The sequence below is a fragment of the Mustelus asterias genome, chromosome 27 (genome assembly GCF_964213995.1).
Source record: "Mustelus asterias chromosome 27, sMusAst1.hap1.1, whole genome shotgun sequence".
Lineage (NCBI taxonomy): Eukaryota > Metazoa > Chordata > Chondrichthyes > Carcharhiniformes > Triakidae > Mustelus > Mustelus asterias.
In genome coordinates, this window is record NC_135827.1 from 39,153,115 (window position 1) to 39,180,354 (window position 27,240).

At 45.3% G+C, this 27,240-nt stretch overlaps 1 long non-coding RNA gene across 1 annotated transcript in view; it reads right to left on the reverse strand.

Moving 5' to 3' along the window:
• Positions 1 to 27,240, reverse strand: part of LOC144479970 (uncharacterized) — a 220,271-nt gene that overhangs the window by 23,993 nt on the left and 169,038 nt on the right. Inside the window, exon 6 of the long non-coding RNA XR_013495596.1 lies at positions 22,756 to 22,911. This is a non-coding gene — a long non-coding RNA (uncharacterized LOC144479970). The remainder of the gene's footprint in view (positions 1 to 22,755; positions 22,912 to 27,240) is intronic.

Below are 27,240 nucleotides of genomic sequence, written 5' to 3' on the forward strand. Positions count from 1 at the left end.
CATGAAAGGAGGAAGCAGGAGAGAACAGTCAAGGTATCCTGTAATGTTTTTTTCTCTTTAACTCCTTACTTAAAAGTCTTGGGCGGGGCAATTTGTCCCTGGGTGCAGCAAGAGTCCAATTCAGGGAAAACAAGACCTGCATTTTTATAGCAACTTTCATCTCAGGACATCCCAAAGTACTCCATAGCCAATGAAGTATTTAGGAAATGTAGTCCCTGTAAGAAACGTGACAAAGTATGACAGCCAATTTGCACACAGCAAGCTCCCACAAACAGCAATATAATGGCAAGATAATCTGTTTTAGTGATTTTGATTGAGGAATAAATATTTGCCAGGATGGCGGGGAGGGGGAGGGGAGGGGCAAGGAGGCCAGGGCCGGCGGGGGGGGCTCCATTTCTCTTCTTCAAAGTAATGCCACGGGATCCTTTACAACTACGAAAGAGCAGATGGGGCCTTTGATTAACGACTGCATCTGTGACGGTGCAGCATTCCCTCAGTACTGCATGGGAGTGTCGGCCTAGATTATTGGGATCAAGGTTGCGTTGTAAGACTCGCACCCATGAACTTCCAACTCAGATTTAAGGGCCAGGATTGGTAACTCAGCAGGGAGCAGCATCCTGCATTTAAAGGACCCCAAGAAGGATGTCCAACCTGAGTTTGACAATTTTATAGACACCCCTGCTGGCTACCTGAAACCAGCATTAAATCAATCACATTCTTAACATGAAAGGTCTATTGTCCCTGTTTCAGCCTCTCAGCTGAAACGCGGGGGGCGGGGAGGGAGGAGGGTGGTGGGTGGGAGGGTGCGGAGCAGGAGCCGTGAATATCACCCCACTGAGGTTTGCTCAGTGACAGCGCAAGCTGGAACCAAGTCCAAAGCCACCTTATCCCTCAGTGTGCTGCAGGTGTCCAGTAGAAAGTCCAGTTGAAACAGATCTGGTGGAAATTAAACACATCTGTTTAGCACACAGAATAATTAAATCCAATAGCAGGAATGGGGGTTTTCAGTGTCTAACACTTGTGTCAGCTCATTTCGGAGCTTTAAGAGACCTATCTAATTCTTTCTAAATTCAATCCCATTCTAAATGGGAACACCACCACCTGCAAGTTCCCCTCCAAGCCAGTCACCATCCTGACTTGGAAATATGTCGTCGTTCCTTCGCAGTTGCTGGGTCAAAATCCTGGAATTCCCTCCCTAACGGCATTGTGGGTCAACCCAGAAAACATGGACTGCAGCGATTCAAGGCGGCAGCTCATCACCACCTTCTCAAGGGCAACTAGGGATGGGCAATAAATGCTGGCCCAGCCAGTGATGCCCATGTCCCATGAATGAATGAATAAAAGAAATTCTAAACCCCAATTCTCCCCCAAAACCCTGAACGTTAGCTTCCTGTATTCCGGGTTTCACTGCCTATGGAAAATTCCTGCAGAATCTGATTCCATTGCCCTTTCCGGCAGCACGTCCCAGATTATAGTAATCCTCCGTGCCAAATCACCTCACTCCGTTTTCAATCTAACTCTCAAGTAAACATGTTCAAACTTCCTTTGCAGCATCGTGTATCTACACCCGTAGAATCAACCTGCAGGAGGCCATTCAGCCCATTGAGCCTATGCTAGTTCTTTGAAAGAGCTACCCAATTAGCCCCAGTTGCCCGCTCTTTCCCAATAGCCTGCGAGGATACAGGAAATAGGAGCAGGAGTCAGCCACACGACCCAACCTTTACTGCTCTCTGGTATTGAGAATTCTAAACATCCGTGATCCTCAGAGAAAGAAATCTTCCTCATCTCTGTCTTCAATAGGAAATCCCTAATATTGAAACGGCAAACTTTCCCCCTTCAAGTATTTCTCCAGTTCTCTTTTGAAAGTTACAATTCGTCTGCTTCCAGCGGTCTTTCAGGCAACGCATGCCTGCTCCCAACTCACCACATAAAAAATAATCTCATCCCTCCCTCTGTTTACCTCCTGCAGTGGTTACAGTTTCTCACACCGAGCTCACACTCGCACAGTTTCTCCTCATTTACCTTCAGTCAAAACCTTTGATACTTCTGAACTTCTGTAAATCTCCTCTGAACCGTCTCTGCTTTGAGGAGAGTAAACTAAGCTCCTCCTGCCTCCCTACGTACCTGAAGCCCTTTACTCCTGATATCATTCTGACCTTTGTCAAGTTCATTGTCCACTGTGGAAGTGACCATCAAAACTCCCAGAAGGGAAAGGGAGGGAGATTGGGTTCCGGTGGGGAAATAGTGAAATATCTGTGATCTGTAGCAATTTTATACAATGGAGAGGCTCGCTAGGCCATTTTAGGGGGAAGATTAGAATCAACCATCTGCTGTAATCTAGAATCACATGTAGGCCATACCAGGTGAGGGTTCCTTCCCTCAAGGACCTTCGTGAAATAGATAGCTTTTTAATGTTGACACAGTTGTAACCTTTCACCATTACAGAAATCAGTTTTTTATTCTGGGTTTATTTAAATAATTGAACTCATAGCTCTTGCACATTAGTCTGGATTCCTGGGCCAGTAACATTATCACTCTGTTACAGTACATTAAAACACTATTCCTATACTCTAAGACAGAGGCATTAAGCCTTGGTCTTAGTTGTGCCTCAGAACTCATCTCCACAATTCCAATGAAATGCAGATATCAGGAAGCAGGTGTCTTCTCAACTTCAGAGGTCCGAAGCTCTTCAATTCCCTCCTCAGAATTCTCCGCCTCACCCTTTAAGATGCTCCTTGAAACCTACCTCTTTGATCAAGCATTTGGCCACCTTAATTAGAAAATCTTAATGCAATCAGGCAGCTTCAAGATGATTTTATGAAAGGGAAATAGAATTTAACTAAAATAGAGCTCTTTAAGGACTTAAAAGCAATGTGGATAAAGGGGAACTGATAGGTGTGGTCTACTTGGATTCCAAAAGGAATTTGGCATGATACTGCATAAAAGGTCACGACACAAAATATGAGCTCTTGGTGTAGGGGCTATCATGTTAACATTGATCGGGGATTCCCCCTCCCCCTGCCCCACATCTCCATCAGTCACAGCTTACTCTCTGATTTCAGCTTCTCTGCCTTTAGCCATTCACACCTTCTATTCTCTCTATGGGCTGCCATTAGCAGCCTTTCCCCTTGTTCCTGTGGCTATGACTCATATTTCATTCCCTCCCCCTGCAGTATAAATATCTCCCACTTTCTATGCCATTTAGTTTTGGCAAAGGGTCATCTGGACTCGAAACGTCAGCTCTTTTCTCTCCTTACAGATGCTGCCAGACCTGCTGAGATTTTCCAGCATTTTCTCTTTTGGTTTCAGATCCAGCATCCGCAGTATTTTGCTTTTATTGATCGAGGATTGGCTAGCTAACAGGATGCAAAGAGCAGGAATAAATGGGTCATTTTTGGGTTGGTAAGCTGAAACCAATAGAGTGCTACGGTGATCAGTGCTGGGCTCTCAACTACTTACAATCTACATTCATGACTTGCGTTAAGGGACCGAAAATATTGGGGCTAATTTTGCTGCTGACATAAAGTTCGGTAGAAAAGTAACTTATGAAGAGGACATAAGGAGTCTGCAAAGGGATATCGATAGGTTAAGTGAGAGGGCAAACATTTTGCAGTTGCAGTATAATGTGCGAAAATGTGAACTGTCAATAGAAAATATTGAAACGCAACATATTCTTTAAATGGAGAGAGATTGCAGAACTCTGCAGTACAGAGGGATCTGGGTGTCCTGGCACCTGGACAACAAAAATTGGAATGCCGGAGCAGCAAGTGATCAGGAAGTCAAATGGAATGTTGGCATTTATTTCCAGGGAAATTGAATATAAAAGTAGGGAAGGTTTGGTACAGTCGCCAGGGTGTTGCTGAGACCACCTCTGCAGTGCTCTGTACAGTTTTAGTCTCCTTACTTAAGAAAGGATATAATTGCATTAGAAACAATTCGGAGAAGGTTCACTCGAGAGATTCCTGGGATGAAGGAGTTATCTTATGAGGAAAGGTTGGACAGGCTAGGCTTGGGTCCACTCGAGTTTAGAAGAAAAAGAGGTGATCTTGCGCGGCACGGTGGCACAGTGGTTAGTGCTGCTGCCTCACAGCGCCAGGGACCCGGGTATAATTCTGGCCTTGGATCATTGTCTGTGTGGAGTTTGCACGTTCTCCCCGTGTCTGCGTGAGATTCCTCCGGATGCTCCGATTTCCCCCAAAGTCCAAAGATTTGCGGGTTAGGTTGATTGGCAGTGCTAAATTGACCCCAATGTCAGGGAATTAGCAGGGTAAATATCTGGAGTTGCGGGAGGGGGCCTGGGTGGGATTGTGGTCGGTGCAGACTCAATGGGCCGAGTGGCCTCCTTCTGCACTGTAGGGATTCTATGATTCTTTTTGAAACATTAAGTCTGGGCAGCATGGTAGCACAGGAGTTAGCACTATTGCCTCACAGCACCAGGGACCCGGGTTCAATTCCTGGCTTGGGTCACAGTCTGTGCGGAGTCTGCATGTTCTTCCCATGTCTCCGTGGGTTTCCTCCAGGTGCTCCGGTTTCCTCCCACAGTTCGAAAGAAGTGCTGGTTAGGTGCATTAGCCATGCTAAATTCTCCCTCAGTGTATCTGAACAGGCGCCCGAGTGTGGTGACTAGGGGATTTTCACAGTAACTTCATTGCAGTGTTAATGTAAGCCTACTTTTGACACTAATAAATAATCTTTAAAAAGATCCTGAGGGGACTTCACAGGATGCAGGCTGAAGGGGTGTTTCCCGTTGTGGGAGAGACCAGAACTAGGAGGCACAGTTTAAGATAGAGAACTTTTCCGTTCAGACAGTGGTGAGTCTGCAGAATTCTCTTCCCCAGAGAAGGGCGAAGGCGGGGTCATTGACTATATTTAAGGCTGACTGAGATAGATTCTAGACTGAGAAGTCAAACTTTATTGTTGGTAGACAAGAAAGTAGAGATGGGGGTCACAATCAGGTCAGGCATGCTCTTATCAAATGGCGGAGCAGACTCCAGAGGCTGAATGGCCTATGCTGCTCCTAATTCCGATGTATAATCTGTCCTAATATCTCCATATCTGGCTCAGTATCAAATCTTTTCTGATTTTGCGGCTTTGAAGCACCTTAGAATGGTGTTAAAGTCGCTATGTAAATACAAATTTACCTTGTTGCTGTTGTTCAACTTTTTGGAAATGCAAATTTAACTCACCTTCAAGTTGAACACTTGAGGCACCTTAGAATTTAATATATTCTAAATAATTACCAACTCTCAATCTCTGCCCAGTGGCGACCTGGTGGAAATTGCAGCATCAGAAGAGGCTCGGGCTCAGATGTGATGCAATTCACAGTCGATCAGCCAGCTGACACTCTGTCCCAAGCTCACACATGAAGGATGGCTGAGATCCCAGGAGGCTGCCAATGCCTGTGGAACACAACCTAACAAAATGCCATGGACTCGAGAAAGGGGAGGGGAAATCAGGTTGAAGGGCTGTAACTGATCCCCCTGTCCTCCTCTGTCAATCGTGGTGATAATGGGCCCACTGTATTTGCTGCTGAGTTGTAAGATCAGGCTGGGTTGAGATTTTACACGATGGGAACAGTCCTCCCCTCACAGTTAGAGGGTCCTGAAGGATTGAAGGACTCTGCCACACCTGGGCGTGTCACAGGATGAAGGCATCATGCGATTTGCCAGGGTACCTTGCACTGATTTGCAGAATCTGTGTCTTGTGATCATGAACTATCTGCACATTCATGGAGTGGAAACCCTTTCTGTTAATGAAGGCACCCAGTTTATGTGCTGGAGCACAGAGTACAGTCGATGGCACGCTGGGTGCAGCGGAACACTGCGATTGCTGTGAAGCCTTTGGTTCGCTCAGCCTGGCTGGCCTCAACAGTCTGGAAATCAATGAAGGTCATGACCTGTCCAATGGGAAGGTCAGTGACCAGCTTGATACAACTGTGGGCAGCAACCTGGAACACATCACATTGATTCCCACTGACCCCATGAAAGAACTGGAGGTGAAAGAGTAGAGGGGCTACTGTGACCTTTAGAACCACTGGCATAGGGTGGCCACCCACACAGTTGGAGGCAAACTCCAGCCCAATCATCTGGCATCTGGAGTTTGTTGTGTCCCTAGAGGGGCGGAGCCTCCTTGGGTACAGGACCTCCGATACGCTGAGGTAGCCGGAGCACTGCCTGTAGACACTGGCTGCAGGACAGTGCCATTTTCTGCCCACTCTTCGGCTTCCTTGCACTTCCTATTGGCCCGACAGCCCATGGAGCCGCCCCTCTCCTTCCACAGGAACGCTGCCTGTGGACACTTGGCCTCCTCTGCCTGCTGGTCCACTCGTCCTCTTCGCAGGGAGGTCCCATCAGCAGAGTGTCCAAAACTCATTGGCTGCAACGCCCTCGAGTGAAAGCCTCCAAAAAGCTGGAGAGACGAGAGGTCTCAAAACAAAGCTAGCAATGCGAAGAGTGGAGCAGCAAACACACAAAAATCTCTGAAACATCAGAAACCAGCAGTAATCTCTCACCTCAACTGCTCACCATTCACATTGCCCTGGATTGAGGAACCAATCGGAATTGAATGGCCACCTGTTCTTGTAGCCTGTGCGCTGACTGCAAAATCACATGGGCAGACACTTGGCTACTCAATGAGCTTAATTGCCCGTTTAATTGTCAGTGGGCATTCTTCTGGCTCCCACATGTGTCCCCAGGCTGTGCCTGGGCGCAATGACATTGGGACAAAGGCACAACATGTTCTTCTGTGATTTCAGGCCTGGTGCGTTCCCGCTACTGCAGTGAAAAATTCTGGCCACTCACACACTCCCCACTCACACTCATTCACTCCACACACACACACACACGTGTGTACACATATACATGTATACACACACACATATACACATACACATGTGCACACACACTCAATCGCGCACACACACACCCCACTCAAATACACACACACTTTCACTTATTCACTCTACACACACACATACACGCATGGTGGCAAAGTAGTTAGCACTGCTGCCTCACAGCGCCAGGGACCCGGGTTTGATTCCTGGCTTGGGTCACTGTCTGTGTGGACTTTGCACATTCTCCCCATGTCTGTGTGGGTTTCCCCCGGGTGCTCCAGTTTCCTCCCAAAGTCCAAAATGCTAAATTCTCCTCAGTGTACCAGAACAAGCACTGGAATGTGGCGACTAGGGGATTTCACAATAACTTCATTGCAGTGCTAATGTGTAGAACCTTTACAGAATCTTAGTCAGACCGCACTTGGAATATAGTGTTCAATTCTGGTTGCCACACTACCAGAAGGATGTGGAGACTTTGGAGAGAGTACAGAAAAGATTTACCAGGGTGTTGCCTGGTATGGAGGGCATTAGCTATAAGGAGAGGTTGGAGAAACTTGGTTTGTTCTCGCTGGAATGATGGAGGTTGAGGGGCGACCTGATAGAAGTCTACAAGATTATGAGAGGCATGGACAGAGTGGATAGTCAGAAACTTTTTCCCCGGGGTGGAAGAGTCAATTACTAGGGGGCATATGTTTAAGGTGCGAGGGGCAAGGTTTAAAGGAGATGTACGAGGCAGGTTTTTTTACACAGAGGGTGGTGGGGTGCCTGGAACTCGCTGTCGGGGGAGGTAGTGGAAGCAGATACAATAGTGAGTTTTAAGGGGCGTCTTGACAAATACATGAACAGGATGGGAATAGAGGGATATGGTCCCCGGAAAGGTGGGGGTTTTTAGTTCAGACGGGCAGCATGTTCGGTGCAGGCTTGGAGGGGCCGAAGGGCCTGTTCCTGTGCTGTAATTTTCTTTGTTCTTTGTAAGTCTACTTGTGACATTGATAAAACATGAAAAACATGTACACCAGCACACACACACACTCACTCGCACACACACGCACTCATGTATACACACACACTCCACTCAAACACACTTTCACTCATTAACTCCACACACAAATACCATCATTTCCCCGCCTGGTTACACACAAAGGAATTCTTTATAAGGAGGTTTCAGTCAGGCAGCTCGACTATCTTTGCATCTCAGCATTTCCTGCCCTATATTAGTGACTCATGGTGGATTCATGCAGCACTCACACTCCTTCTGTTGTTTGCAATGCCACACTGACCAGGTCACAGTAAATTAACTAGATGCCAAATGAGCACAAGTGTAGAGAAATGAACAGAGTGATGAATATGGCTGGATTGGTGCCACATAGCATCTGAATTCCATTCACCTTACTGTACCTTTTAGAAGATAACTGATAGGCACTAAAAAGGGCCTTTTCAGTAAAGCAGCATCGACCAACTATCTGCCAGTGAGTGGATGTATTGGTGTAGTTTGCGAATGAGCCACAAATTCGATCCCAGAGACTGCTGATCTTCACTGGCCGCAGCACCACTCAGCAAAGGGCAGGAATAAAAATCAGCAGTGTTCCTTTCCTGACCACCATTTGGTGACCGGTGTGTAGATATTATTTGAGAGTAGTCCACAGCTGTGCTCTGGTCTCCACCCCTTCTCTTCCTCCTCAGTTTGCCAATATTCACGCCGGCGCCCACTGAATATCCGGTGACACGATTGGGGAGAAAACTAAGGAAATTTGGCATGTCCGCTACGACTCTCACCAACTTTTACAGATGCACCGTAGAAAGCATTCTTTCTGGTTGTATCACAGCTTGGTATGGGCTCCTACTCTGCCCAAGACCGCAAGAAACTACAAAAGGTTGTGAATGTAGCCCAGTCCATCACGCAAACTAACCTCCCATCCATTGACTCTGTCTACACTTTCCGCTGCCTCGGCAAAGCAGCCAGCATAATTAAGTACCCCACGCACCCCAGACATTCTCTCTTCCACCTTCTTCCGTCGGGAAAAAGATACAAAAGTCTGAGGTCACGTACCAAGCAACTCAAGAACAGCTTCTTCCCTGCTCCGTCAGACTTTTGAATGGACCTACCTTGCATTAAGTTGATCTTTCTCGAGACCCTAGCTATGACTGTAACACTGCATTCTGCACTCTCTTGTTTCCTTCTCTATGAATGGTATGCTTTGTCTGTATAGCGCACAAAAAACAACACTTTTCACTGTATGTTAATACATGTGACAATAAATCAAATCAAATCAAATCAAAGTCCACAGAGAGAGTGCTTGTTAATGACATGCTAATGTATTAAAATGAACTTCCTGTGGTCCTACAGCATGTTTCATGCCACTCCACTGGCGAGGGGCTGGTAAGATCGGAACTCGGAAACTTGCTGGCGTGAATTGCACTCTCCGGATTTTGAGCATGCATACCATTCCCGCAGACGGAGAGTGCGGGCTGAAAATCACCCCTTGTATGTCCAACCTCACATGTTGAGGTACCCCAAACCCGCTGACATCCAGAAACACCTGTATGTCTGACTGCCCCCATCAACAAAACTTGCATTGATATCACGCCTTTAAGGTAGTTAAAAAGGCATTTCACAGGAGCAATTATCAAACAAGATTTGAAACCAAGGCATACCAGGAGATATTTGGACAGGTGACCAAAAGCTTGGATATACAGATAGGTTTTAAGAAGCATCGCAAAGGAGGCGAGAGAGATAGAGAGGCTGAGGTTGGGAATTCCAGAGCTTGGGTCCCTGGCAGCTAACGGTATGGCAGAAGGTAAGGAACTGGACATTTGAAAGAGAGAAAAGAGCCAATCTCCAATGTGATACATAACCCCATCCAACCCTCACCTTCAACATCAATATGAGAATATTAAAATTGTGATGAACTGGCTGTTACCAACAGCATACAGAATCCAAGCACTGGCAGGACTAACACTCTTTTTTTATTTATTCGTGGGACATGGGCGTCACTGGCTGGCCAGCATTTATTGCCCATCCCTAGATGCCAAAGGGCAGTTGAGAGTCAACCACATTGCTGTGGCTCTGAGTCACATGTAGGCCAGACCAGGTAAGGACAGCAGATTTCCCTCCCTAAGGGACATTAGTGAACCAGATGGGTTTTTCCGACAATCGACAATGGTTTCATGGTCATCAGTAGATTCTTATTTCCAGATTTTTTTGTATTGAATTCAGATTCCACCATCTGCTGTGGCAGGATTCAATCTTGGGTCCCCCAGAACATTAGATGTGCTTCTGGATTAATAGTCTAGCGATAATACCACTAGGCCAATGCCTCACCTCAATATCACTGGCTGCACATGACTAGTGCATAAACATTCCACTTGCCAAATTGGATATTTTGCAGAAGGGGATAGCTTTGCAGGAATTCAGGCTTGGTGCAGGTGGAAAGCGATACAGTTTTAGCTCCTCTCTAAGTTATTGTACTGGACCCTTTCCATTCCCAAACATTCCCCATTCTGGTTTTTCACAATAATTGGTTATTCACTCTCTCTAATCTTCTGTCTCTCTCACCCTCCATTTTCTTGGTGTTTCTGAGGATTTCTCTCCAGCTCACATTCAGTCCCAGTCTCTCTTCCTTCTTCCCTCCCTGTGTTAATATCAGAGTTCACTGCGTCATCACACACTTGCACTCAATCATTCTCAACCTCTCAAAAGAGTGGGTGTCTTCATATCTTGTTCAACCACCCTGTCTCCCCCAGCTCTGATGAAGGGTCATCCAGACTCGAAACGTTGGCTGTATTCTCTCCCCACAGATGCTGTCAAACCTGCTGAGATTTTCCAGCATTTTCTGTTTCTGTCTCCCCCTGTATCCGGAGATGCTTAAATTCCAAGCATGTTGTCATATAACCCCTACTTCCTGATCTATTCCAACTTCAGCCATTTTCTATGTTCCTCCTCTTTTCCACGCATGGTAATTTGTGGAATTAAGGAGAAATTAAGCAATGCAGGATTGGTAACCGAGGTCCCATCTACTCTCGCGGGCAAAATATCCCAGGGCATCGAGAACAGATTAACTAATCATGATCGCGTTGCTTTGAGTGTTTGCTGAGTGCACATTGGCTGCCACATTTTTTACATTTCCACAGCGACTACACATCAAAAGTAATTCACTGATCAAAGTGCTTTGGGATGTCTTGAGGTCATAAAGATGCTAAATAATTGCAAACCTTTTTTGTCACTGAGGGGAGTAATATATCCATCATACAAGAAAGGCATTGAAACAGATTGGATTTTTCCAAGAAACATATCAATGTTTCTGGAAATTGAATGGTAGTCTGGAGTGAGAACGAGTTGGGATTGACCAGAAAGGTTACGTCTGTTGGCAGTTCTGATGATGGGAGGTCACAGGCCTGAAAAATTAGCTCCATTTCTTTCTCCACAGACGCTGCCTCAACGGCAGAGCATTTCCAGCATTGTCTCTTTTTATCAACTGGCAGTTAAGGTTTTATGATCACCCAATGACACAAGCTTTGAGGCCCCAGCCTCTCCCTGTCTGAGCAACCACTGGGGAGTGCTTCACTCCAGGCTTGGAATCACTTCTCTAAACCAGTCGATGGGTGGGATCTCTGTTACTCGTACCCAGTGGTTCATTTTCCCAACATAATCATTCCGAATCCCCCCTAAACTGGGCTTTGGTGGGATATTGTACTTGAGTAATTCTGAAAGAGGAACTGGATAAATACCCCAGGGAGCTGGGGAAAGAGAAGGGAGTTGGGACGAATTGGATAGCTTTTCAAAGAGCTAGTTCAGCCACAATGGGCAGAATAGACTCCTTCTGTGCTGTAAGATTCGATGATTCTAACCTTTCTAATCTGAAGATGATGCTTTTTGCGGGGGTCAGTATCATGAGCCACAAAGCGGGGGTGGGGTTCAGTGGGTAATGTCACAAACAACAACAGTAATATATAGCACCTTTAAACCGTATAGTATCCTAAGACGCTTCACAAGAGTGCAAACAAAACTTTTTCTTGAGTTATCTACGAGGATATTTAAGGCAGATGACCAAATGCTTGTTTAAAGAGACAGGCTTTATGGAGTACCTGGAAGGAGGAAAGAAAGATGGAAAAGTGGAGAGGCTTTTTGAGGGAACTGAGAGCTTCACCAGCTGAAGGCGTGGCTGCTAATGGTGGAGCAACTAAAATCGGGCATGCAAAAACATTGGAGAACTGCAGAAATCTTGGAAGAGGTTATGAAGACGGGTGGATCATTATTGTCCTCATTTGATGCCCACACTTACTTTCGAACAAGTATCCTGGGATACTGATCAAAAATTAGGATTTTTAAAAATTCATGCGTGGGACATGGGCGTTGCTGGCTGGCCAGCATTTATTGCCCATCCCTAGTTGCCCCAAGGCAGTTGAGAGTCAACCACATTGCTGTGGCTCTGGAGTCACATGTAGGCCAGACTGGGTAAGGATGACAGATTTCCTTCCCTAAAGGACATCAGTGAACCAGATGGGTTTTCTGATAATCGACAATGGTTTCGTGGTCATCAGTAGATTCTTAATTCCAGATATTTTTTATTGAATTCAAATTCCACCATCTGCCGTGGCGGGATTCGAACCAGGGTCCTCCAGAACGTTAGCTGAGTTTCTGGATTAATAGTCTAGTGGTAATGCCACTAGGCCACCGCCTCCCCCTTGGTTCATTCTGTCCCTCGGAAGCTCAGAAACACAGAGGCCAGTTGAGACTGAGATCCGCTAAATCAGCGCAGATCAGGGATTAGGGACTAGTTATTGAATAAACCAACTTAGTCTCATAATCCAAAATGCGGATATACAGACATTAAGGTGTTAACCCAAATCCGCTGTCTGGCACACTTCAAACACTGGCGGAGAGCCACCTGCTCTTCGATTAGGAACAGAGTGCATCGTCCAAAGGGAGAGCAGAAATCCTGTTCCAATTCCCCAACACCCATTATTGGAACTCGAGCAAATTCTACGATGCTTTAATTGACTAATTACAGGCTTGCGAACGCAGTTTGGAAACAGATGAACAGAAAACACAAAAGCTCCAACAATGCTGAGTTTGACAAGCTGAGTTTGCAGGGTTGAGGCCGTTTAGAATCAGCCCTGAAATTCCGTTCTTTCACTCACTCACTCACCCCGCAGAGGTTGCTGCTTCATTTTCAAGGGACTCATGTTGCAAATGACTCAGAGATGACTCAAAGCTTCACGTCATCCTTCCTCAAGTGATAGCCAACCGCCGAAGAATTTATTTCATTTTCTTTTCCTTTCCAATGCTTCCGTCTGTTGAATGTAATTGAACTTTCTGCTGCCAAATATTCATTAAACATTCCCTTCCCAGTCAGAACTCTCTGAAGTGCAGGCTGAATGAGCTGTTCCATTAACATCAGCAAGGCAGAAAGCACTGAGCTATGCAACCCCAATTTCCCTTGTGAGCACTGTTGGAATAATCCTGCACCATAATGTTTCTTTTTACTCATTCGTGGGACATGGGCGTCGCTGGCTGGCCAGCATTTATTGCCCTTCCCTAGTTGCACTTGTTCAGAGGACAGTTGAGAGTCAACCACATTGCTGTGGCTCTGCAGTCACATATAGTCCAGACAGGGTAAAGACGGCAGATTTCCTTCCCTAAAGGACATGATGTGTTTTTATGACAATCGACAATGGTTTCATGGTCATCAGTAGGTTCTTAACTCCAGATATTTTTTTATTGAATTCAAATTCCACCATCTGCCGTGGTGGGATTCGAACCCGGGTCCCCAGAACATTAGCTGAGTTTCTGGATTAATAGTCTAGCAATAATACCACTAGGCCATCACCTCCCTGTTCTAAATAAGTAATGCAAATAAGTTGCACATTTAAGTGAACCTGGGTTCTGATGGAGATGTTTAGAGAATAATGGATGCCCTGGATTGAGTTACAGGCTGGAAGTTAATCAAGGGCTTCGGGGTGGATTATGGAAAATAATTTTCCAGCAATTCTCGATCTTCCAGTCCCACTGATAGCAAACGCCCGTCACGGGTCACCCGGCGGTGGGGGTTGCAGAGAATGGGAAACTCCCGTTGACAATGGCAGGGGTGAATTACAGTCTGGAATCTAATCGAAAGGTTCAGGTTGGATTATACATAGAATAACAAAACCTGGGAGATTATCAAGGGGAATGAGGAAATAGCAGAGGCATTGAACAAATAATTTTCATCCATCTTCGTAGCAGAAGATACAACTTTCATATCAGAAATAGACAGTAACCTAGGGGCTAAAAAGAGTGAGGAAATTATGAAAATCATAATCGGCGGAAAAAAAGTACTGGCAAAACTTAAGGGACTGAAATCAGGCAAATCTCCGATATGCCCTGATTGTCTACATCCTAGGATTCTAAAAGAGGTAATTGCAGAGATAGTGGGTGCACTTGCTATGATTTTCCAAAATTCCTTAGATTCAGGAATGAGACATCAGATTGAAGGTTGGTAAATGTGACACCACTTTTCAAGAAAACTAAGAGAGAAAACAGGGAACCACAAACCAGTTATCCTGACACTAGTCATTGGGGAAATGTTGGAAATTATTATTAAGGAAGTCTTAACACTGCACTGGTAAAAGCATAGCATAATTAGAACAACCAGCATGGTTTTACTAAAGGGAAATCCTGCTTGACAAATTTATTAGAGTTTTTTTTGAGGATGCAACTCATTGGGTAGATAAAGGGGAACCAGTGGAGGTGATATACCTGGACTTCCAAAGGGCATTCAATAAGGTGCCACACAAAATGTTAATTGGCATGATAAGGGTGCAGGGAGTTGGGGGTAATATATTAGCATGGATTGAGGATTGGCTAACTGTCAGGAAGTGGAGAATAGGCATAAATGGGGTTTTTCCAAGCTGGCAGGCAGGGAATAGTGGAGTGATGGTGCCCAGATATTTAGATTCTAAGTCTCTGACTTAGATGAAGAGACAGGGAGTAATGTATCTACATTTGTGGAGGATATAGAGCTAATGGAAAAATATGCTATGGGGAGGTCACAGGGAGACTGCAAAGAGATATAGACAGATCAAGGGAGTGTGCAATAAAATAGCAGATGGAGTATAATGTAAGGAAGCATGAAGAAAGCCACTTTGGTCAGAAGAATAAGAAAACTGAATATTTTCTCCAAGGTATCAAACTTATAAGTGTTGATGTTCAAAGATACTTGGTTGTGCTCGTACAAGGAAGAAAGAAAGTTAGCATGCAAGTACAACAAGCAATTAGGAAGGAAAATGGCATGTTGGTCTATATTGAAGGGGGATTTGAGCATAGGAATAAAAAAATCTTGATACAACTGTACAGGGTTTTGGTGAGACCACATGTGGAGCAGTTTTGGTCTCCCCATTTAAGAAAGATGTACTGGTATTGGAGGCAGTGCAGCGAAGATTCACAAGATTGGTCTCTGGGGGAAGAGTCCTATGATGAGAGGCTGAGTAAATTGGGTTTATATTCTCTAGAGTTGAGAAGAATGAGGGGGTGATCTCATTGAAAGGTTTGGAAGCTCCTTGGGGTGGATGTGGAGAGATTATTTCTGCTGATCAGAGAATCGAAACCATGGGGGCGTTTATCTCAGGATCGGGGCTGATCATTTAGGATTGAGATGAGGAGAAAATACTTTACTCAATGGGCTGTGAATCTTTGGAATTCTCTACCCAGAGAGTTGTGGGCACTCCATCGCTGAATGCATTTAAGACTATAGGATAGACAGATTTTTGGTCTTTCAGGGAATTAAGGGATAATGGGAGTGAGCGAGAAGGTGGAGTTGAAACCCAAGATTCTCCATGAACATACTGAATGGCGGAGCAGGCTCGATGAGCCATGGGGTCTACTCCTGTTCCTATTTCTTGCGTTCTTGTGGGAGTGAGCTATAGGCTGGAATCTAATCAAGGGGTGCAAGGTGGATTAGATATTGATTAACAGAAACCCCACAGGATTGAGTTACATTGGAATCTAATGGTGAGATTAGATTATATGATCAGTGATCAACCCAGGATGTTGATGGTAGGGGATTTAGCAATGGCAATGCCTTTATACTTCAAGGTCAGGGGTGGGGGCGATGGAGTGGGGGGTGTTAATTAGAGCCTCTGTTTTTGTAACTGGTCATTGCTGGGCAGTTGGGTAGTATGAATGTTACTTATCACTTATCAGCACAAACATGGATGTCGTCCAGGCTTTGCTGCATGTTGGAGGAATTCCATAGTTTAGTCCATGGCTGCTGAAGGCAGCTGCCAATGACGAACTGAAAGGAGTGGCGGATGAACAAGAGGTCAGAGTTGGTGGGGTGAGACTTCCCAATTTAAGATTTAAAGCACATGCTTATAATCACCAGACTATTGTGTCATCTTGGATTCAGCTTTTAATTATACATTGCCGTATCCGGATTTGAATGGATTTTGACAAATCAACCCTGCAATATGATTATTACCTCACATTCCCCTGTCTGTCATTCCCAACATAACTATAAAACCAGGGGCTCCCCGATGACTCATTGCTACAGTCAGTGCCCAGAATGTTCTAAACCTCACCCACCAGAAGGACACAAATTTAATTCCTGTGCCTCCGGTTTGTGCTGTGTTAGCTGATGTCTGCCAGAGTTGCAATTGGGCGAAATGTGAATGCATTTCTGTTGGGAGCTGTGGAACTCAGTTCCTGCCTCTGATTGTTGTGAAGTGACTCCGCCCGACATTCACTCAATAGCTTCATACACGGGGAGTAGTTTCTTTAGAGATTACCGGAGCTCAGAACCCACAAGACTGTACCTCAGTGACTGTCAATGCCTCCAAGAACTGTACCCCAGGGACAGTCAGTGCCTTTATGGTAGATGGGGATAGGGGATGGCTAGGAAATGAGAACATTTCAAAAATTAAAAACAACACAAATCTGGAACAGCTCTGCAAGGCATTGCGATGACCCATTGCTGTGGAGGTGGAGACTGACATTAGCCAGTGTGAGTCACTCCTATACAAACACATTCCTTTTATAAAATAGTTGCCTGCCACCATCATCTTCCTCTTCCTTTTCCTCTTTGAGGTGAATTCAATCATTTCTAGGCCCTGAATCACTTCCTGCCTGGCCTGTGCAAGGGATGTTTGTTAAAGGGGTATCACCATTACTTCATCATAAGTTTGGCTAAAGCACAACCTATGTCAGGAAGCCTCAATTTATCTTCTGTTGCTCTCTCGCTATGACATAAGACCATAAGACCATAAGACATAGGAGCGGAAGTAAGGCCATTCGGCCCATCGAGTCCACTCCACCATTCAATCATGGTTGATTTCAACTCCATTTACCCGCTCTCTCCCCATAGCCCTTAATTCCTCGAGAAATCAAGAATTTATCAATTTCTGTCTTGAAGACGCTCAACGTCTCGGCCTCCACAGCCCTCTGTGGCAATGAATTCCACAGACCCACCACTCTCTGGCTGAAGAAATTTCTCCTCATCTCTGTTCTAAAGTGACTCCCTTTTATTCAGTCTGTCCTCCCTTCCTCAATAATCTCCAATTTAAAAGATTTGCATATTACTAAAATGCCAGTTTCCAGATGTCTCAGCAGGTTTATGCAATGAGTGATTGAGACATAAGAAATCCAGGTGAAATCTCCGAATGGCTTAATCTTAGCTGGAGTGACTTTAGGGGTCCTCCAATTGATCTCAGTGCCCCTTGTTTAGGGGTACAAAAATTGGCAAGGATTCCTGTTTCCTCAAGTCCCACTTCAGGACTTGAGTGCACTATCTAGGCTGACACCCGCTGTACAGCACGGTGGTTACAGAGGTATCAGAGATGCCACCATTCAGATGAGACCCTGTTTGTTCTCTCAGGTGGTTGCAAAAATATTCCATGGCATTCTTTCAAAGAACAAGAGAGTTCCCTCGTATCCGGTGCCAATGTTTATTCCTTAACCAACAGCACAGGAACAGATTATCTGGTTATTTATTTCATTGCTGTTGGTAGGAGGTTGCAGAGTGCAAATTGGCTGCTTTACTTTGCTTTACTTGTAAAGTACATCACTGGCCGTGAAGCACTTTGGGAGAGTCATGAAAGGTTGTGAAAGGGGCTATTTCAACCTTAGTCTTCCTTTCATGATTATCATCCAGCCATTTGGGCTAGAAATGCGCACGCAGGTGACCCCGGATCGGAAAAGGTTTGGCACTCAGCACTGGATTTTCAGGCCTTATCTGAGGTTGAAGTAGAAGCAGAGGGCATCTGAAATTACCAGCGTCGGTTGGTGAGCCTGTGTCCTGGCACCAGCTATTTGTGATGTGGAGATGCCGGCGTTGGACTGGGGTAAACACGGTAAGAAGTTTAACAACACCAGGTTAAAGTCCAACAGGTTTATTTGGTAGCAAAAGCCACACAAGCTTTCGGAGCTCCAAGCCCCTTCTTCAGAGTGAAGAAGGGGCTTGGAGCTCCGAAAGCTTGTGTGGCTTTTGCTACCAAATAAACCTGTTGGACTTTAACCTGGTGTTGTTAAACTTCTTACCAGCTATTTGAGCAGAGGTGGGATTGGGGTCAACACCGCTTCTAGTCCCATGAGGCAGGTAGCTGACTGAGCTCTAATCAAAATCTAACTAAACATGGCATAGAAACATAGAAATAGGAGCTGGAGGAGGCCATTTGGCCCTTTGAGCCTGATCTGCAATTCAGTATGATCATGGCCGATCATCCAACTCAATATCCTGATCCCACCTTCCCCAATACCCTTTGATCCCTTTCGCTCCAAGAGCGAATCCCTTCTTGAACTCACACAATGTTTTGGATCTCAGCTACTTTTTTTTAATTCATTCGTGGGACGTGGGCATCGCTGGCTGGGCCAGCATTTGCTGCCCATCCCTAGTTGCCCTTGGAGGGGCAGTTGAGAGTCAACCACATTGCTGTGACTCTGGAGTCACATGTAGGCCAGACCAGGTAAGGATGACAGATTTCCTTCCCTAAAGGACATTAGTGAACCAGATGGGTTTTTCTGACAATCGACAATGGTTTCATGGCCATCAGTAGATACTTAATTCCAGATATTTTTTATTGAATTCAAATTCCATCATCTGCCGTGGTGGGATTTGAACCCGGGTCCCCAGAACATTCACTGAATTAATAGTCTAGCGACAATACCACGAGGCCATCACCTCCCCTGCACTATGGAATTTGCTACCATTTCTGTGGTAGTGAATTCCATAGGCTGACCACGCTCTGGGTGAAGAAATTACTCTTCATCTCTGTCCTAAAAGCTTTCCCCGATATCCTCAGACTGTGGTCCCTGGTTCTGGGCTCCATTGGGAACATCCTTCCTGTATCTACCATGTCTAATTCTGTTAGAATTTTATAGGTTTCTATGAGGTCCTCCCTCATTCATCCGAACTCCAGTGAATACAATTCTAAACCGACTCAATCTCTCCTCATGAGTAAGTCCCGCCTTCCAAGAATCAGTCTGCTAAACCTTGTCTGAATTTTCCAATTGGCCTCCAGTTTTCCTCACTATCAGGGGCTAATTTACATGGCAGTCAACCAATGGCAGATCAATGCGCTTCAAGCAGCCCTTGAGGCCCTCCTTGCCTGCATGGACGCAGGAGTAACCACAGGCCACCCTGTAGAGGGCTCGAGGTTCACCCCCCCAACACTCCCACCGTGGTGACCTGGCTGCAATCCCATCTTTTAATTTTAAAAAGTTGGTGAGAGGGCGCCACTGTGTTGAAGCATCCCACCCATATAATTGGGCAGTGAACCTGTCTCCATGCTAATTAAGGGGGCAGCCCATGTGAATACCCCAGTGAGTGACCGTTTCCCCCAGGGGCAGGTTCTGAAACAGTTCCACTTTCTGTTTCCCATTCCCAGAGGGAAAATCCAACCCTCAGGGCGGGATTTTCCAGTTACTCTCGCCCAAAACCAGAACATGCTGCCCGAGGTCAACAGACCCTTGCATGATTGGTGTCTTGGGGCGGGGCGGGGCGGGGCGGGGTGGGGGCGGGGCGGGGCGGGGTGGGGCGAGGCGGGGCGAGGCGGGGCGAGGCGGGGCGGGGCGAGGCGGGGCGAGGCGGGGCGGGGCGAGGCGGGGCGGGGAAATTCCACCCTCAGTGTCTAAACTGATAAATTAAGAATGGCCAATTGCTCCAGATACATAGAAACTAGCAGCAGGAGAAGGCCATTCGGCCCTCCACCAATCATTTTGACCATGGCTGATCATCGAATTCAATATCCTGATCTCCCCTTCCATCCATATCTCTCAATCCCTTTAGCCCCAAGAGCTATATCTGATTTCTTCTTGAAATCAGACAATGTTTTGGCCTCATCTACATTCTGTGGGAGTGAATTCCACACATTCACCACCCTCTGGGTGAAGAAATTTCTCCTCACCTCAGTTCTAAAAGGTTTGCTCCTTATCCTCAAACTATGACCCCTAGTTCTGGACTCCCCCACCATCGGGAACATTCTTTCTGAATCTACCCTGTCTAACCCTGTTAGAACTTTATAAGTTTCTATGAGATCCCCTCTCACTCTTCTAAACGCCAATGAATATAATCCTAACCGACTTAGTCTCTCCTCATATGACAGACCTGCCGTCCCAGGAATCAGCCTGGTAAACCTTCGCTGTACTCCCTCTATAGCAAGGACATCCTTTCTCAGATAAGGACAATACCAATGGGCCTTCTGTCCCATTGACATGGTGTTCCAGCGGTGGCTCCAAGCCTTTGGGTGGAAGAGGATGAAGAAAATTGACAGAAAAGGCGGCTGAAAAACCCATTGGCTATTTCCAGAACATTTAGGACAGGAGGTTGTATCCAAACCCTTCGTACAAAATAACAAGACTTGAACTGCGTTGTAAAGGGTTAATTCTTCTTTTAACCATCACCTCCCAAGTCATGGCCTGACAAGACTTTTTTTTAAATCAGAAAAAGTTAAGTGACCCAGGTGAAGAAGCTGGAATCTGTGAACTTCAAGGAAACGGCGATGGACCGGGATTTGGAGCAGTCAGAGATCTGTTTGAAAACGTTTGGAGATCCAAATGATTCCCGCCAGCGGCTGTACCTTTAGTGAGGATAGGGGCGGCAGAATATTCATCAAGAGTGTCTGCGTTAACATTTATTAAAATAGGTCGCTCTCTTTTCAAAGTGGGTGGGTAAACGCCAGCCACCCTTCTATAAAGGAAATCAGGATTCCTTTCCCAGAGAAAAATTAAACTGTCCAAACAAACAAAGACAAATAAACATCTGCCTTAGCGCATTCAAAATGCTGCGATCAATTAACAATGAGACATCGTTACCTTTTTAATTCCAAGTTAAACACTTTGAACAAGCAAATCACTAAGGAGAATTTGGAGCACTGTAAATGCAGAACGGCTTTGTGAGGGACCATCTCTAAACAGCAGATCTTCTCAGGAAAAGTGCAAAGATGTTCTGGGGGTAGGGGGGGCATGGTAGTGAAAAAGGAACATGTTTATTTTACAAAGCAAGTGGTTGCTTGGAGGTTTTTGTCCGAGTAAGTTGGGGGATACTTGTATATTAAAGGGAAAGGAATGTAATTCACAATGACTATCTTCTGATTTGGTAGGCTTTCCCTTTCTCTCCCAAAGTTTAATCACTGCACAAATAAACACAGGTTGTGGCCAGTCAGAGTTTAATTGCAGTGGTCAGTGTAAAGTTTGTGCAATGGTCGCTCTTTGTAAATTACTGGCTCCTGGTCAACTAAAACCAACACGAATTGACGCACTTCCTGGTTTGTGTTCCTTTGACACGTTGGAGGGTGACTTCTAAAGTGTGATGAAACTTGTGTAAATAGACACTGATACAAACTTTTTTTAATGAATGATTAACTAGTCTTTGAACAGATGAGATACTGGCTGGGAATTGAAATAGTTGAAAACCAAGCTGCAATATTTCTGTTTTCTGAGCTGGATTGCCTGCACAATGAAGTGGTGCATTTTACACATGTGTGCAGCCTTAGCTCCGCCCCTTTGTCACCTCCAGACTGAACAATTCCTGGTCGGCCTCCAACTTCTACCCAGCCTAAATTTGAGTTCACCCAAAACTCTGGTGTCCATATCCGAACATGCAGCAAGAGCTTATCCAATACCCACCCCCCACAATGCTCGCTGGCTTCCATAGGCTCCCAGCCTGGCAATGCCTCCATTTTAAAATTATTCTCAAATTCCTCACCTCTCCCTACCTCTGTAATCTCCTCCAACCCCAGAAACCTCTGCACTGCTCCAATTCTAGCCACTTGCACATCATTTTATTGTTTGCTCATCGTGTCGTTAGCTGCCTAGGCCCAACACTCTGGAATCGCCAACCTAACCCCTTCTGCCTCCTTCATGATGCTCCTTAAAACCTACCTCTTTTCTTGAACCTTAAAGTTAAAGTTTATTTATTAGTGTCACAAGTGAAGCTTACATTAACACTGTAATGAAGATACTGTGAAATTCCCCTAGTCGCCACACTCCGGCGCCTGTTTGGGTACACTGAGGGAGAATTTAGCCTGGCCAATGCACCTAACCAGTACGTCTTTCAGACTGTGGGAGGAAACCGGAGCACCCGGAGAAAACCCACGCAGACATGGGGAGAGCTTGCAGACTCTGCACAGACAGTGACCCAAGCTGGGAATCAAACCCAGGTCCTTGGCGCTGTGAGGCAGCAGTGCTAACCACTGTGCCGCCCTTTTGCCATCTATCCTAATATGCAGCTCAGTGTCAAATTTGATGTGTTAATGGCTTCTGCGGAGTACTGTGTGACATTGCATAAATGCAAGATTTTATTTTTTTACTTGAAAACACAGTCTTCTTTTTGATACTACAGTTCCGAGTGTGGAAATATATAGAATTGGACCAAGTCGTCTTGTCAAGATTTAAAGATGGTCCCTAACACAGCAATGCAAACAAGTTTCAAAGATCATTAGATGAAACACACCTGCTGGGATCAGTCCAGTTTTGACCTGCTGAGGATCATACTGCTACCTCCAGTCACTGGGTATTCGACAAAACCAGTCTGGCAGAGAGTTCTTGCTAAGACCGCATCACAGCAAGAGAACCCAGTTCGGAATGCACCATGTTTATCCTACTCAACCTTTAACAGAGAGAAAATAAATAAATAATAACACATGTTGATGATTGCATTCAGCATTGATTTGCGAGCACGGGAACAGAAAGGAGCCCATTCAGCCCCTCAAGGACATTGTACCATTAAGTTGGATTTTGGCTAATCTTTATCCTAACTCCATCTAATTACCCTGATTCCATAACCCTTAATACTCTGGATGCGGAGATGCCGGCGTTGGACTGGGGTGGGCACAGTGAGAAGTTTCACAACACCAGGTTAAAGTCCAGCAGTTTTATTTGGGATCACAGGGATGAAGGAGTAGCGCTCCGAAAGCTCGTGATTCCAAATGAAGTTGGACTTAAACCTGATGTTGTGAGGTTTCTTACTGTGCCTTAATATTCTTGCCTAACAAAAACCTATCAATCTCAGTTATATGATGATAGACCCACAATGAGCTTAGGCACACTCAATTGAGCTGATTTGAAATGGAAGTATCATGAGAGATGTTGTCAATGTTTTAACTCACAATTGGTTAGAAAGAGGAGCCAAATGGAGCCAGTATTTCCCTCCTCGTCACTAGCCAGTAAAAGTGAAGACCAACGCAAGTCTGAGGAACTTGCCTCATCTTCGGATTCAGCATCTTACAACCTTCTGGACTTGAACATTGAGTTCAACAACTTCACACTATGAACTCTGTCCTCCATTTTGAATTTGTTTTCCCCACGTGTCAGTCTGTATCTTGTTCTCATGGTTTTACTTTCAGACAGAGTTGACCTTGACTCAGCTATTAACACATTCTGCTATTTTTCTTTAAGACAGTACTCAACTTTACTCTGCTATTAATACCTACTCTGATCAAGCTTTGTGTCTTTAATACTATTATTGCCACTCCCTTTGCCTGTGTTCCATGGTATGTTTGTCTTTTTTCTCTCCTCCGCTCGTTAATGTAACCCTGATCTTCTCTTCTGTGTCACCTGCCCCTTCCCCCTTTTACAGCAAGATTAAACCCATCACATTCCTACCTCTCTTCAAGGGTCATACTGGACTTGAAACATTAGCTCTATTTCTCACTCCACAGATTTTGATTTGATTTATTATTGTCACATGTATTAACAGACAGTGAAAAGTATTGTTTTTTGCGTGCTATACAGCCAAAGCATACCGTTCACAGAGAAGGAAATGAGAGAGTGCAGAATGTAGTGTTACAGTCATAGCTAGGATCTAGAGAAATATCAACTTAATGCAAGGTAGGTTCATTCAAACGTCTGACAGCAGCAGGGAAGAAGCTGTGCTTGAGTCGGTTGGTATGTGACCTCAGACTTTTGTATCTTTTTCCCGAAGGAAGAAGGTGGAAGAGAGAATGTCCAGGGTGTGTGGGGTCATTAATTATGCTGGCTGCTTTGCCGAGGCAGCGGGAAGTGTAGACAGAGTCAATGGATGGGAGGCTGGTTTGCGTGATGGATTGGACTACATTCACGACCTTTTGTAGTTCCTTGTGGTTTTGGGCAGAGCAGGAGGCCATACCAAGCTGTGAATCAACCAGGAAGATGCTGCCACACCTGCTGAATTTTTCCAGCACTTTCTGTTTTTATTTCTGTAAACCCAGGCCTGATGTGTGCGCAGGGAAGGGGATTGGGAACATCTGCAACATTTCTCCATTGTGGAATCTGCTCTCAACACTCATTGCCTAGACATCGTAGGAATGTTGAAGGTGGAAGGAGGATCCCAAGCAAAGGAAGGCATTCCCCTACCAACGAGGGGAGTGGATAAGAGGGGCTGGAACACGATGAACCAATCAGCCCCAATGGATATCTTGCACCTCCTAGTGGTCAGCATTTAAGATGAGTTGATTTCCAAAGTAACTCTGTGGTATAGTTGGAACATGTATAATTCGTAATAACCAGAAAATAGCCCAAATAATCATGTCATTGTCACATTGCTGTTTGTGGGAGGTTACTATGTACAAATTCACTGCTCTGTTTCTATCATTACAACAGTGGCTACACTTTTAGAAGTTCATAGAAATTCACATAATCCCTGCAGCTGAATGGCCTGTTTCTGAGCTTGAAATGCTTTGTAATACTCTTTCTTGTTTCCTGTGGGCACTGACCCATATTGGGTTGTGTTGTTCTGTGTTTCAGCTGCCCTACGTTCCAAATGACTGTGCATCATTTGTGTGTATAGCTGGTATGTGTTATTTGCCTGCCTGGTTTAGTCGGGGTGCAGCGAGGGCTGGTGATAGTGTGTGCGAATATCACAGACAGGCCTAATCCAGGTTACCCACAAGTACAAGTCAGGAGTGTGATGGAAAACTCTCCACTTGCCTGGATGGGTGCAACTCCAACAACAATCTCAAGGAGCTTGACACCATCCAAAGCAGCCCTGCTTGATTGGCACCTCATCCACAAACATTCATTCCCTCCACCACTGACGCACAGCAGCAGCCGCGTGTACCATCTACAAGCCGCACTGCAGCAACTCACCAAGGCTCCTTCAACAGCACCTTCCAATGACCTCAATGATATGGACAGGAGCAGCAGATGCATGGCAATAACATCATGAGAATATAAGGACGAGGAGCATTAAGGGGAAGCTGGATAAATACATGAGGGAGAAAGGAACAGGAGGACAGGGGGAGATGAAGAGGGATGGGAGGAGCTTCATGTGAAGCATAAACACCAGCATGGAACAGGTGGGCCGAAAGGCCTTTTTCTGCTCTGTAGACTCAATGTAATTCTGTACAACACACTCTTAAAGAGAAGAGACCCATTATTTTACTCGGGATGAAACATGGACTGGCTTCATATAGAAACCGCGAATCACCCTCTGGACAGCCTACCCAAACTTCTACCGACTAACACAACACATTAAAAATCTATTCACACGTTTCCTTTTTTAGTTTGTTCCCATTTCCAATATTTCTGTAATCAACAAAAAGGGTTGAAAAATATGAACAAAACCATAGTTTTTGTATTTGCACGTCGTTTAATTTTCTCCCCAGTTTTGGTTGGGACAAGGGCCAGGACATTAGTCTTCAATTCCTGAAGACTCCGGGCAATCCTGGAGGGTTGGCCACCCCTATACTTTGAGGTCAATTGAAACAGCACCAACAGAGATCAGCTAAATAATTACAGGCCAACAATGTAATATTAGCTCTCTGAGTAACACCAGCCAAAGTCCTGAGAGGCTGGATATAGGAAGCGGGGCAGGATTCCTTCCACTCTGTCAAGAGCCTTTGAAACATCCTCTGAACTGAACATCAGTCAGGCCCAACGGCACCCACAAACGTGTCAGCTGACTTTAAAGAATGTCTCAAGACTTAGAACAATTTTTAACTTGGTTGCAATTTCAATCGACAAGGAAAGAAAGTGACAATTCTTGCTTTCTCCCTGTTTAATTACTGTACTTTCTATTCCTCTCGTATGAGAACTTGATGTGGAGGCTACTGAGTAACGGTGACATCTTCACCCAAATCACCCAACTGAGGATGGAAGAAAAATGATGCAATTCACATTTTCTGCCTCAAAACTAGGGTTTATCATTATAAAATGGCCACTGACAATAATAAATCAAATCAAATCAAAAACATCCAATAGGGAATTCAAGAGAATTGTCTTTACCCAGAGAGCGGTTAGAACATGAAGCTTGCTACCACAAGGAGCATTTGCGATTGGGAGGCAGTGGGGCAGTGGTATTGTCACTGGACAATTAATCCAGAAGACCCAGGGTTAATACTCTGGACAATTAATCCAGAAGACCCAGGGTTAATACTCTGGACAATTAATCCAGAAGACCCAGGGTTAATACTCTGGACAATTAATCCAGAAGACCCAGGGTTAATACTCTGGGGACTCGGGTTTGAATCTCACCATGGCAGATGGTGAAATTTGAATTCAAGAAAAACCTGGAATGAAGTGTTATTGTTGACCAGAAAGTGATTGTCATAAAATTCTATCTGATACACAAATGCCTCTTAGGGAAGGAAATCTGTCATCCTTAGCTGGGCTGGCCTACACGTGACTCCAGATCCAGACCTCCCCACAGCAATGTAGTTGACTCTTAATCTGTGCAGTAAATGCTGTCATGATGTGGAGATGCCAGCGTTGGACTGGGGTAAACACAGTAAGAAGTCTCACAGCACCAGGTTAAAGTCCAACATGTTTATTTGGTAGCAATGCCACTAGCTTTCGGAGCGCTGCTCCTTCGCTCACCTGACGAAGAAGCAGCGCTCCGAAAGCTAGTGGTGTTTGCTACCAAATAAACCTGTTGGACTTTAACCTGGTGCTGTGAGACTTCTTACTGAGTAAATGCTGGCCCAGCCAGTGTTTCCCACATAAATGAATAGCACAAATACAC